We start from the raw sequence: 10,229 nt of genomic DNA, 5'->3' as shown, positions 1-10,229 counted from the left end.
TTCGGACGTCTAGGGTGTCAAAACGCGATTTAGTGATTTTCGCGCGGTTTTAACCTAATTTTCAATGCATTATTATTTATTTATTTTTGTTTGATCAAATTAATGATTATTTTTACTTATCGACCTAATTAATTAATTGTTAAAATGTAACAATAATAAGCTCTAAACATTAGAGGATCAAAATTCACTTGATACGAAAAAGGGGGGGAAAAACGTCTTAAAAAAAGTGAGAAGCATCGAATTAGGGTTAGGGTCCCGGAACCCTAGTTTCATTGGAAACGGGCCAACGGTAAAAACCCACAGCCCAATGGGCGGTGGGCCCCACCCTCTTTTGGCCTAATTCCTCCGTCTAGGGCCTCAAAAAGCAGATTTAGTGATTTACGCGCGCGCTTTTAACCTAATTTTGCATAGGTTATTTTTTTTAACCTAGTTTTGCATGGATTTCGACCAATTAAATTTTATTTTCTTGACCTAAATAATTAATCCTTGAAACATAATAATAAGCTCTAATATTTAGCGGATCCAAATTCACTCGAAACGCCGAAAAACGTTCGAAAAAGCCGAAAAGCGGCAAATTAGGGTTAGGGTTTCGGCGTTCCGGGGTTCCATTCCCTTGGGAAACGGACCGACGGTCAAAATCCACAGCAAGGCTGTAGGCCCCGGAACCCTAGTTTCATCGGAAACGGGCCAACGGTAAAAACCCACAGCCCAATGGGCGGTGGGCCCCATCCTCTTTTGGCCTAATTCCTCCGTCTAGGGCCTCAAAAAGCAGATTTAGTGATTTTCGTGCGCTCTTTTAACCTAATTTTGCATGGATTATTTTTTTTAACCTAATTTTGCATGGATTTCGACCAATTAAATTTAATTTTCTTGACCTAAATAATTAATCCTTGAAACGTAATAATAAGCTCTAATATTTAGCGGATCCAAATTCACTCGAAACGCCGAAAAACGTTCGAAAAAGCCGAAAAGCGGCAAATTAGGGTTACGGTTTCGGCGTTCCGGGGTTCCATTCTCTTGGGAAACGGACCGACGGTCAAAACCCACAGCATCGCTGTGGGCCCCGCCCCCGTTTCGCCAAATTCGGACGTCTAGGGTGTCAAAAACGCGATTTAGTGATTTTCGCGCGGTTTTAACCTAATTTTCAATGCATTATTATTTATTTATTTTTGTTTGATCAAATTAATGATTATTTTTACTTATCGACCTAATTAATTAATTGTTAAAATGTAACAATAATAAGCTCTAAACATTAGAGGATCAAAATTCACTTGATACGGAAAAGGGGGGAAAAAACGTCTTAAATAAAAAGCGAGAAGCGTCGAATTAGGGTTAGGGTCCCGGAACCCTAGTTTCATCGGAAACGGGCCAACGGTAAAAACCCACAGCCCAGTGGGCGGTGGGCCCCACCCTCTTTTGGCCTAATTCCTCCGTCTAGGGCCTCAAAAAGCAGATTTAGTAATTTTTGCGCGCGCTTTTAACCTAATTTTGCATGGATTATTTTTTTTAACCTAATTTTGCATGGATTTCGACCAATTAAATTTTATTTTCTTGACCTAAATAATTAATCCTTGAAACGTAATAATAAGCTCTAATATTTAGCGGATCCAAATTCACTCGAAACGCCGAAAAACTTTCGAAAAAGCCGAAAAGCGGCAAATTAGGGTTAGGGTTTCGGCGTTCAGGGGTTCCATTCCCCTGGGAAACGGACCGACGGGCAAAACCCACAGCAGGACTGTGGGCCCCGCCCCCGTTTGGCCAAATTCGGACGTCTAGGGTGTCAAAACGCGATTTAGTGATTTTCGCGCGGTTTTAACCTAATTTTCAATGCATTATTATTTATTTATTTTTGTTTGATCAAATTAATGATTATTTTTACTTATCGACCTAATTAATTAATTGTTAAAATGTAACAATAATAAGCTCTAAACATTAGAGGATCAAAATTCACTTGATACGAAAAAGGGGGGGAAAAACGTCTTAAAAAAAGTGAGAAGCATCGAATTAGGGTTAGGGTCCCGGAACCCTAGTTTCATTGGAAACGGGCCAACGGTAAAAACCCACAGCCCAATGGGCGGTGGGCCCCACCCTCTTTTGGCCTAATTCCTCCGTCTAGGGCCTCAAAAAGCAGATTTAGTGATTTACGCGCGCGCTTTTAACCTAATTTTGCATAGGTTATTTTTTTTAACCTAGTTTTGCATGGATTTCGACCAATTAAATTTTATTTTCTTGACCTAAATAATTAATCCTTGAAACATAATAATAAGCTCTAATATTTAGCGGATCCAAATTCACTCGAAACGCCGAAAAACGTTCGAAAAAGCCGAAAAGCGGCAAATTAGGGTTAGGGTTTCGGCGTTCCGGGGTTCCATTCCCTTGGGAAACGGACCGACGGTCAAAATCCACAGCAAGGCTGTAGGCCCCGGAACCCTAGTTTCATCGGAAACGGGCCAACGGTAAAAACCCACAGCCCAATGGGCGGTGGGCCCCATCCTCTTTTGGCCTAATTCCTCCGTCTAGGGCCTCAAAAAGCAGATTTAGTGATTTTCGTGCGCGCTTTTAACCTAATTTTGCATGGATTATTTTTTTTAACCTAATTTTGCATGGATTTCGACCAATTAAATTTAATTTTCTTGACCTAAATAATTAATCCTTGAAACGTAATAATAAGCTCTAATATTTAGCGGATCCAAATTCACTCGAAACGCCGAAAAACGTTCGAAAAAGCCGAAAAGCGGCAAATTAGGGTTACGGTTTCGGCGTTCCGGGGTTCCATTCTCTTGGGAAACGGACCGACGGTCAAAACCCACAGCATCGCTGTGGGCCCCGCCCCCGTTTCGCCAAATTCGGACGTCTAGGGTGTCAAAAACGCGATTTAGTGATTTTCGCGCGGTTTTAACCTAATTTTCAATGCATTATTATTTATTTATTTTTGTTTGATCAAATTAATGATTATTTTTACTTATCGACCTAATTAATTAATTGTTAAAATGTAACAATAATAAGCTCTAAACATTAGAGGATCAAAATTCACTTGATACGGAAAAGGGGGGAAAAAACGTCTTAAATAAAAAGCGAGAAGCGTCGAATTAGGGTTAGGGTCCCGGAACCCTAGTTTCATCGGAAACGGGCCAACGGTAAAAACCCACAGCCCAGTGGGCGGTGGGCCCCACCCTCTTTTGGCCTAATTCCTCCGTCTAGGGCCTCAAAAAGCAGATTTAGTAATTTTTGCGCGCGCTTTTAACCTAATTTTGCATGGATTATTTTTTTTAACCTAATTTTGCATGGATTTCGACCAATTAAATTTTATTTTCTTGACCTAAATAATTAATCCTTGAAACGTAATAATAAGCTCTAATATTTAGCGGATCCAAATTCACTCGAAACGCCGAAAAACTTTCGAAAAAGCCGAAAAGTGGCAAATTAGGGTTAGGGTTTCGGTGTTCCGGGGTTCCATTCCCTTGGGAAACGGACCGACGGTCAAAACCCACAGCAGGACTGTGGGCCCCGCCCCCGTTTGGCCAAATTCGGACGTCTAGGGTGTCAAAAACGCGATTTAGTGATTTTCGCGCGGTTTTAACCTAATTTTCAATGCATTATTATTTATTTATTTTTGTTTGATCAAATTAATGATTATTTTTACTTATCGACCTAATTAATTAATTGTTAAAATGTAACAATAATAAGCTCTAAACATTAGAGGATCAAAATTCACTTGATACGGAAAAGGGGGGGAAAACGTCTTAAATAAAAAGTGAGAAGCGTCGAATTAGGGTTAGGGTCCCGGAACCCTAGTTTCATTGGAAACGGGCCAACGGTAAAAACCCACATCCCAAAGGGAGGTGGGCCCCACCCTCGTTTGGCCTAATTCCTCCGTCTAGGGCCTCAAAAAGCAGATTTAGTGATTTTCGCGCGCGCTTTTAACCTAATTTTGCATGGATTAATTTTTTTTAACCTAGTTTTGCATGGATTTCGACCAATTAAATTTTATTTTCTTGACCTAAATAATTAATCCTTGAAACATAATAATAAGCTCTAATATTTAGCGGATCCAAATTCACTCGAAACGCCGAAAAACGTTCGAAAAAGCCGAAAAGCGGCAAATTAGGGTTAGGGTTTCGGCGTTCCGGGGTTCCATTCCCATGGGAAACGGACCGACGGTCAAAACCCATAGAAAAGCTGTGGGCCCCGCCCCCGTTTGGCCAAATTCGGACGTCTAGGGTGTCAAAAACGCGATTTAGTGATTTTCGCGCGGTTTTAACCTAATTTTCAATGCATTATTATTTATTTATTTTTGTTTGATCAAATTAATGATTATTTTTACTTATCGACCTAATTACTTAATTGTTAAAATGTGGGTTCTTCCCGTTGGCCCGTTTCCATCGTAAATAGGAACCCGATATCCTAACCCTAATTCGAGTCTGAAAGCGCGGTTATTTATTATTGCATGTCCACGTTCAATTAATTAAACTAATTAGGCATGGAAAGCTAAATTAATTAGGTAAAAGATTTAAACTTTTTAGGTCAAAGTGCAAAATTAATTAGGTGAAAAAAATAAAAAAGAATAATTTCATGGGAAATTAGGTTAAAACCGAACGAAAATCAATAAATCGCATTTTCGAGGCCCTAGACGACGGAATTTGGCCGAAATAGGGTGGGGCCCACATCTAATGATGTGGGTTCTTCCCGTTGGCCCGTTTCCATCGTAAATAGGAACCCGAAATTCTAACCCTAATTCGAGTCTGAAAGCGCGGTTATTTATTATTGCATGGCCACGTCTAATTAATTAAACTAATTAGGCATGGAAAGCTAAATTAATTAGGTAAAAGATTTAAACTTTTTAGGTCAAAGTGCAAAATTAATTAGGTGAAAAAAATAAAAAAGAATAATTTCATGTGAAATTAGGTTAAATCCGAACGAAAATCAATAAATCGCATTTTCGAGGCCCTAGACGAAGGAATTTGGCCGAAATAGGGTGGGTGTTCTCCCCGTTGGCCCGTTTCCATCGTAAATAGGAACCCAAAATCCTAACCCTAATTCGAGTCTAGAAGCGCGGTTATTAATTATTGCATGTCCACGTTCAATTAATTAAACTAATTAAAATGGAAAGCTAAATTAATTAGGTAAAAGATTTAAACTTTTTAGGTCAAAGTGGAAAATTAATTAGGTGAAAAAAATAAAAAAGAATAATTTCATGTGAAATTAGGTTAAAACCGAACGAAAATCAATAAATCGCATTTTCGAGGTCCTAGACGAAGGAATTTGGCCGAAATAGGGTGGGGCCCACATCTGTAGATGTGGGTTCTTCCCGTTGGCCCGTTTCCATCGTAAATAGGAACCCAAAATCCTAACCCTAATTCGAGTCTGAAAGCGCGGTTATTTATTATTGCATGTCCACATTCAATTAATTAAACTAATTAGGCATGGAAAGCTAAATCAATTAGGTAAAAGATTTAAACTTTCTAGGTCAAAGTGCAAAATTAATTAGGTGAAAAAAATAAAAAAGAATAATTTCATGGGAAATTAGATTTAAACTCTTTTGGCCTAATTCCTCCGTCTAGGGCCTCAAAAAGCAGATTTAGTGATTTTCGCGCGCGCTTTTAACCTAATTTTGCATGGATTAATTTTTTTTTAACCTAATTTTGCATGGATTTCGACCAATTAAATTTTATTTTCTTGACCTAAATAATTAATCCTTGAAACATAATAATAAGCTCTAATATTTAGCGGATCCAAATTCACTCGAAACGCCGAAAAACGTTCGAAAAAGCCGAAAAGCGGCAAATTAGGGTTAGGGTTTCGGCGTTCCGGGGTTCCATTCCCATGGGAAACGGACCGACGGTCAAAACCCATAGAAAAGCTGTGGGCCCCGCCCCCGTTTGGCCAAATTCGGACGTCTAGGGTGTCAAAAACGCGATTTAGTGATTTTCGCGCGGTTTTAACCTAATTTTCAATGCATTATTATTTATTTATTTTTGTTTGATCAAATTAATGATTATTTTTACTTATCGACCTAATTACTTAATTGTTAAAATGTGGGTTCTTCCCGTTGGCCCGTTTCCATCGTAAATAGGAACCCGATATCCTAACCCTAATTCGAGTCTGAAAGCGCGGTTATTTATTATTGCATGTCCACGTTCAATTAATTAAACTAATTAGGCATGGAAAGCTAAATTAATTAGGTAAAAGATTTAAACTTTTTAGGTCAAAGTGCAAAATTAATTAGGTGAAAAAAATAAAAAAGAATAATTTCATGGGAAATTAGGTTAAAACCGAACGAAAATCAATAAATCGCATTTTCGAGGCCCTAGACGACGGAATTTGGCCGAAATAGGGTGGGGCCCACATCTAATGATGTGGGTTCTTCCCGTTGGCCCGTTTCCATCGTAAATAGGAACCCGAAATTCTAACCCTAATTCGAGTCTGAAAGCGCGGTTATTTATTATTGCATGGCCACGTCTAATTAATTAAACTAATTAGGCATGGAAAGCTAAATTAATTAGGTAAAAGATTTAAACTTTTTAGGTCAAAGTGCAAAATTAATTAGGTGAAAAAAATAAAAAAGAATAATTTCATGTGAAATTAGGTTAAATCCGAACGAAAATCAATAAATCGCATTTTCGAGGCCCTAGACGAAGGAATTTGGCCGAAATAGGGTGGGTGTTCTCCCCGTTGGCCCGTTTCCATCGTAAATAGGAACCCAAAATCCTAACCCTAATTCGAGTCTAGAAGCGCGGTTATTAATTATTGCATGTCCACGTTCAATTAATTAAACTAATTAAAATGGAAAGCTAAATTAATTAGGTAAAAGATTTAAACTTTTTAGGTCAAAGTGGAAAATTAATTAGGTGAAAAAAATAAAAAAGAATAATTTCATGTGAAATTAGGTTAAAACCGAACGAAAATCAATAAATCGCATTTTCGAGGTCCTAGACGAAGGAATTTGGCCGAAATAGGGTGGGGCCCACATCTGTAGATGTGGGTTCTTCCCGTTGGCCCGTTTCCATCGTAAATAGGAACCCAAAATCCTAACCCTAATTCGAGTCTGAAAGCGCGGTTATTTATTATTGCATGTCCACATTCAATTAATTAAACTAATTAGGCATGGAAAGCTAAATCAATTAGGTAAAAGATTTAAACTTTCTAGGTCAAAGTGCAAAATTAATTAGGTGAAAAAAATAAAAAAGAATAATTTCATGGGAAATTAGATTTAAACTCTTTTGGCCTAATTCCTCCGTCTAGGGCCTCAAAAAGCAGATTTAGTGATTTTCGCGCGCGCTTTTAACCTAATTTTGCATGGATTAATTTTTTTTTAACCTAATTTTGCATGGATTTCGACCAATTAAATTTTATTTTCTTGACCTAAATAATTAATCCTTGAAACATAATAATAAGCTCTAATATTTAGCGGATCCAAATTCACTCGAAACGCCGAAAAACGTTCGAAAAAGCCGAAAAGCGGCAAATTAGGGTTAGGGTTTCGGCGTTCCGGGGTTCCATTCCCATGGGAAACGGACCGACGGTCAAAACCCATAGAAAAGCTGTGGGCCCCGCCCCCGTTTGGCCAAATTCGGACGTCTAGGGTGTCAAAAACGCGATTTAGTGATTTTCGCGCGGTTTTAACCTAATTTTCAATGCATTATTATTTATTTATTTTTGTTTGATCAAATTAATGATTATTTTTACTTATCGACCTAATTACTTAATTGTTAAAATGTGGGTTCTTCCCGTTGGCCCGTTTCCATCGTAAATAGGAACCCGATATCCTAACCCTAATTCGAGTCTGAAAGCGCGGTTATTTATTATTGCATGTCCACGTTCAATTAATTAAACTAATTAGGCATGGAAAGCTAAATTAATTAGGTAAAAGATTTAAACTTTTTAGGTCAAAGTGCAAAATTAATTAGGTGAAAAAAATAAAAAAGAATAATTTCATGGGAAATTAGGTTAAAACCGAACGAAAATCAATAAATCGCATTTTCGAGGCCCTAGACGACGGAATTTGGCCGAAATAGGGTGGGGCCCACATCTAATGATGTGGGTTCTTCCCGTTGGCCCGTTTCCATCGTAAATAGGAACCCGAAATTCTAACCCTAATTCGAGTCTGAAAGCGCGGTTATTTATTATTGCATGGCCACGTCTAATTAATTAAACTAATTAGGCATGGAAAGCTAAATTAATTAGGTAAAAGATTTAAACTTTTTAGGTCAAAGTGCAAAATTAATTAGGTGAAAAAAATAAAAAAGAATAATTTCATGTGAAATTAGGTTAAATCCGAACGAAAATCAATAAATCGCATTTTCGAGGCCCTAGACGAAGGAATTTGGCCGAAATAGGGTGGGTGTTCTCCCCGTTGGCCCGTTTCCATCGTAAATAGGAACCCAAAATCCTAACCCTAATTCGAGTCTAGAAGCGCGGTTATTAATTATTGCATGTCCACGTTCAATTAATTAAACTAATTAAAATGGAAAGCTAAATTAATTAGGTAAAAGATTTAAACTTTTTAGGTCAAAGTGGAAAATTAATTAGGTGAAAAAAATAAAAAAGAATAATTTCATGTGAAATTAGGTTAAAACCGAACGAAAATCAATAAATCGCATTTTCGAGGTCCTAGACGAAGAAATTTGGCCGAAATAGGGTGGGGCCCACATCTGTAGATGTGGGTTCTTCCCGTTGGCCCGTTTCCATCGTAAATAGGAACCCAAAATCCTAACCCTAATTCGAGTCTGAAAGCGCGGTTATTTATTATTGCATGTCCACATTCAATTAATTAAACTAATTAGGCATGGAAAGCTAAATCAATTAGGTAAAAGATTTAAACTTTCTAGGTCAAAGTGCAAAATTAATTAGGTGAAAAAAATAAAAAAGAATAATTTCATGGGAAATTAGATTTAAACTCTTTTGGCCTAATTCCTCCGTCTAGGGCCTCAAAAAGCAGATTTAGTGATTTTCGCGCGCGCTTTTAACCTAATTTTGCATGGATTAATTTTTTTTTAACCTAATTTTGCATGGATTTCGACCAATTAAATTTTATTTTCTTGACCTAAATAATTAATCCTTGAAACATAATAATAAGCTCTAATATTTAGCGGATCCAAATTCACTCGAAACGCCGAAAAACGTTCGAAAAAGCCGAAAAGCGGCAAATTAGGGTTAGGGTTTCGGCGTTCCGGGGTTCCATTCCCATGGGAAACGGACCGACGGTCAAAACCCATAGAAAAGCTGTGGGCCCCGCCCCCGTTTGGCCAAATTCGGACGTCTAGGGTGTCAAAAACGCGATTTAGTGATTTTCGCGCGGTTTTAACCTAATTTTCAATGCATTATTATTTATTTATTTTTGTTTGATCAAATTAATGATTATTTTTACTTATCGACCTAATTACTTAATTGTTAAAATGTGGGTTCTTCCCGTTGGCCCGTTTCCATCGTAAATAGGAACCCGATATCCTAACCCTAATTCGAGTCTGAAAGCGCGGTTATTTATTATTGCATGTCCACGTTCAATTAATTAAACTAATTAGGCATGGAAAGCTAAATTAATTAGGTAAAAGATTTAAACTTTTTAGGTCAAAGTGCAAAATTAATTAGGTGAAAAAAATAAAAAAGAATAATTTCATGGGAAATTAGGTTAAAACCGAACGAAAATCAATAAATCGCATTTTCGAGGCCCTAGACGACGGAATTTGGCCGAAATAGGGTGGGGCCCACATCTAATGATGTGGGTTCTTCCCGTTGGCCCGTTTCCATCGTAAATAGGAACCCGAAATTCTAACCCTAATTCGAGTCTGAAAGCGCGGTTATTTATTATTGCATGGCCACGTCTAATTAATTAAACTAATTAGGCATGGAAAGCTAAATTAATTAGGTAAAAGATTTAAACTTTTTAGGTCAAAGTGCAAAATTAATTAGGTGAAAAAAATAAAAAAGAATAATTTCATGTGAAATTAGGTTAAATCCGAACGAAAATCAATAAATCGCATTTTCGAGGCCCTAGACGAAGGAATTTGGCCGAAATAGGGTGGGTGTTCTCCCCGTTGGCCCGTTTCCATCGTAAATAGGAACCCAAAATCCTAACCCTAATTCGAGTCTAGAAGCGCGGTTATTAATTATTGCATGTCCACGTTCAATTAATTAAACTAATTAAAATGGAAAGCTAAATTAATTAGGTAAAAGATTTAAACTTTTTAGGTCAAAGTGGAAAATTAATTAGGTGAAAAAAATAAAAAAGA

The sequence above is a fragment of the Euphorbia lathyris genome, chromosome 1, assembly GCF_963576675.1.
Source record: "Euphorbia lathyris chromosome 1, ddEupLath1.1, whole genome shotgun sequence".
NCBI lineage: Eukaryota > Viridiplantae > Streptophyta > Magnoliopsida > Malpighiales > Euphorbiaceae > Euphorbia > Euphorbia lathyris.
Note: the sequence above shows the minus strand (reverse complement) of the source record.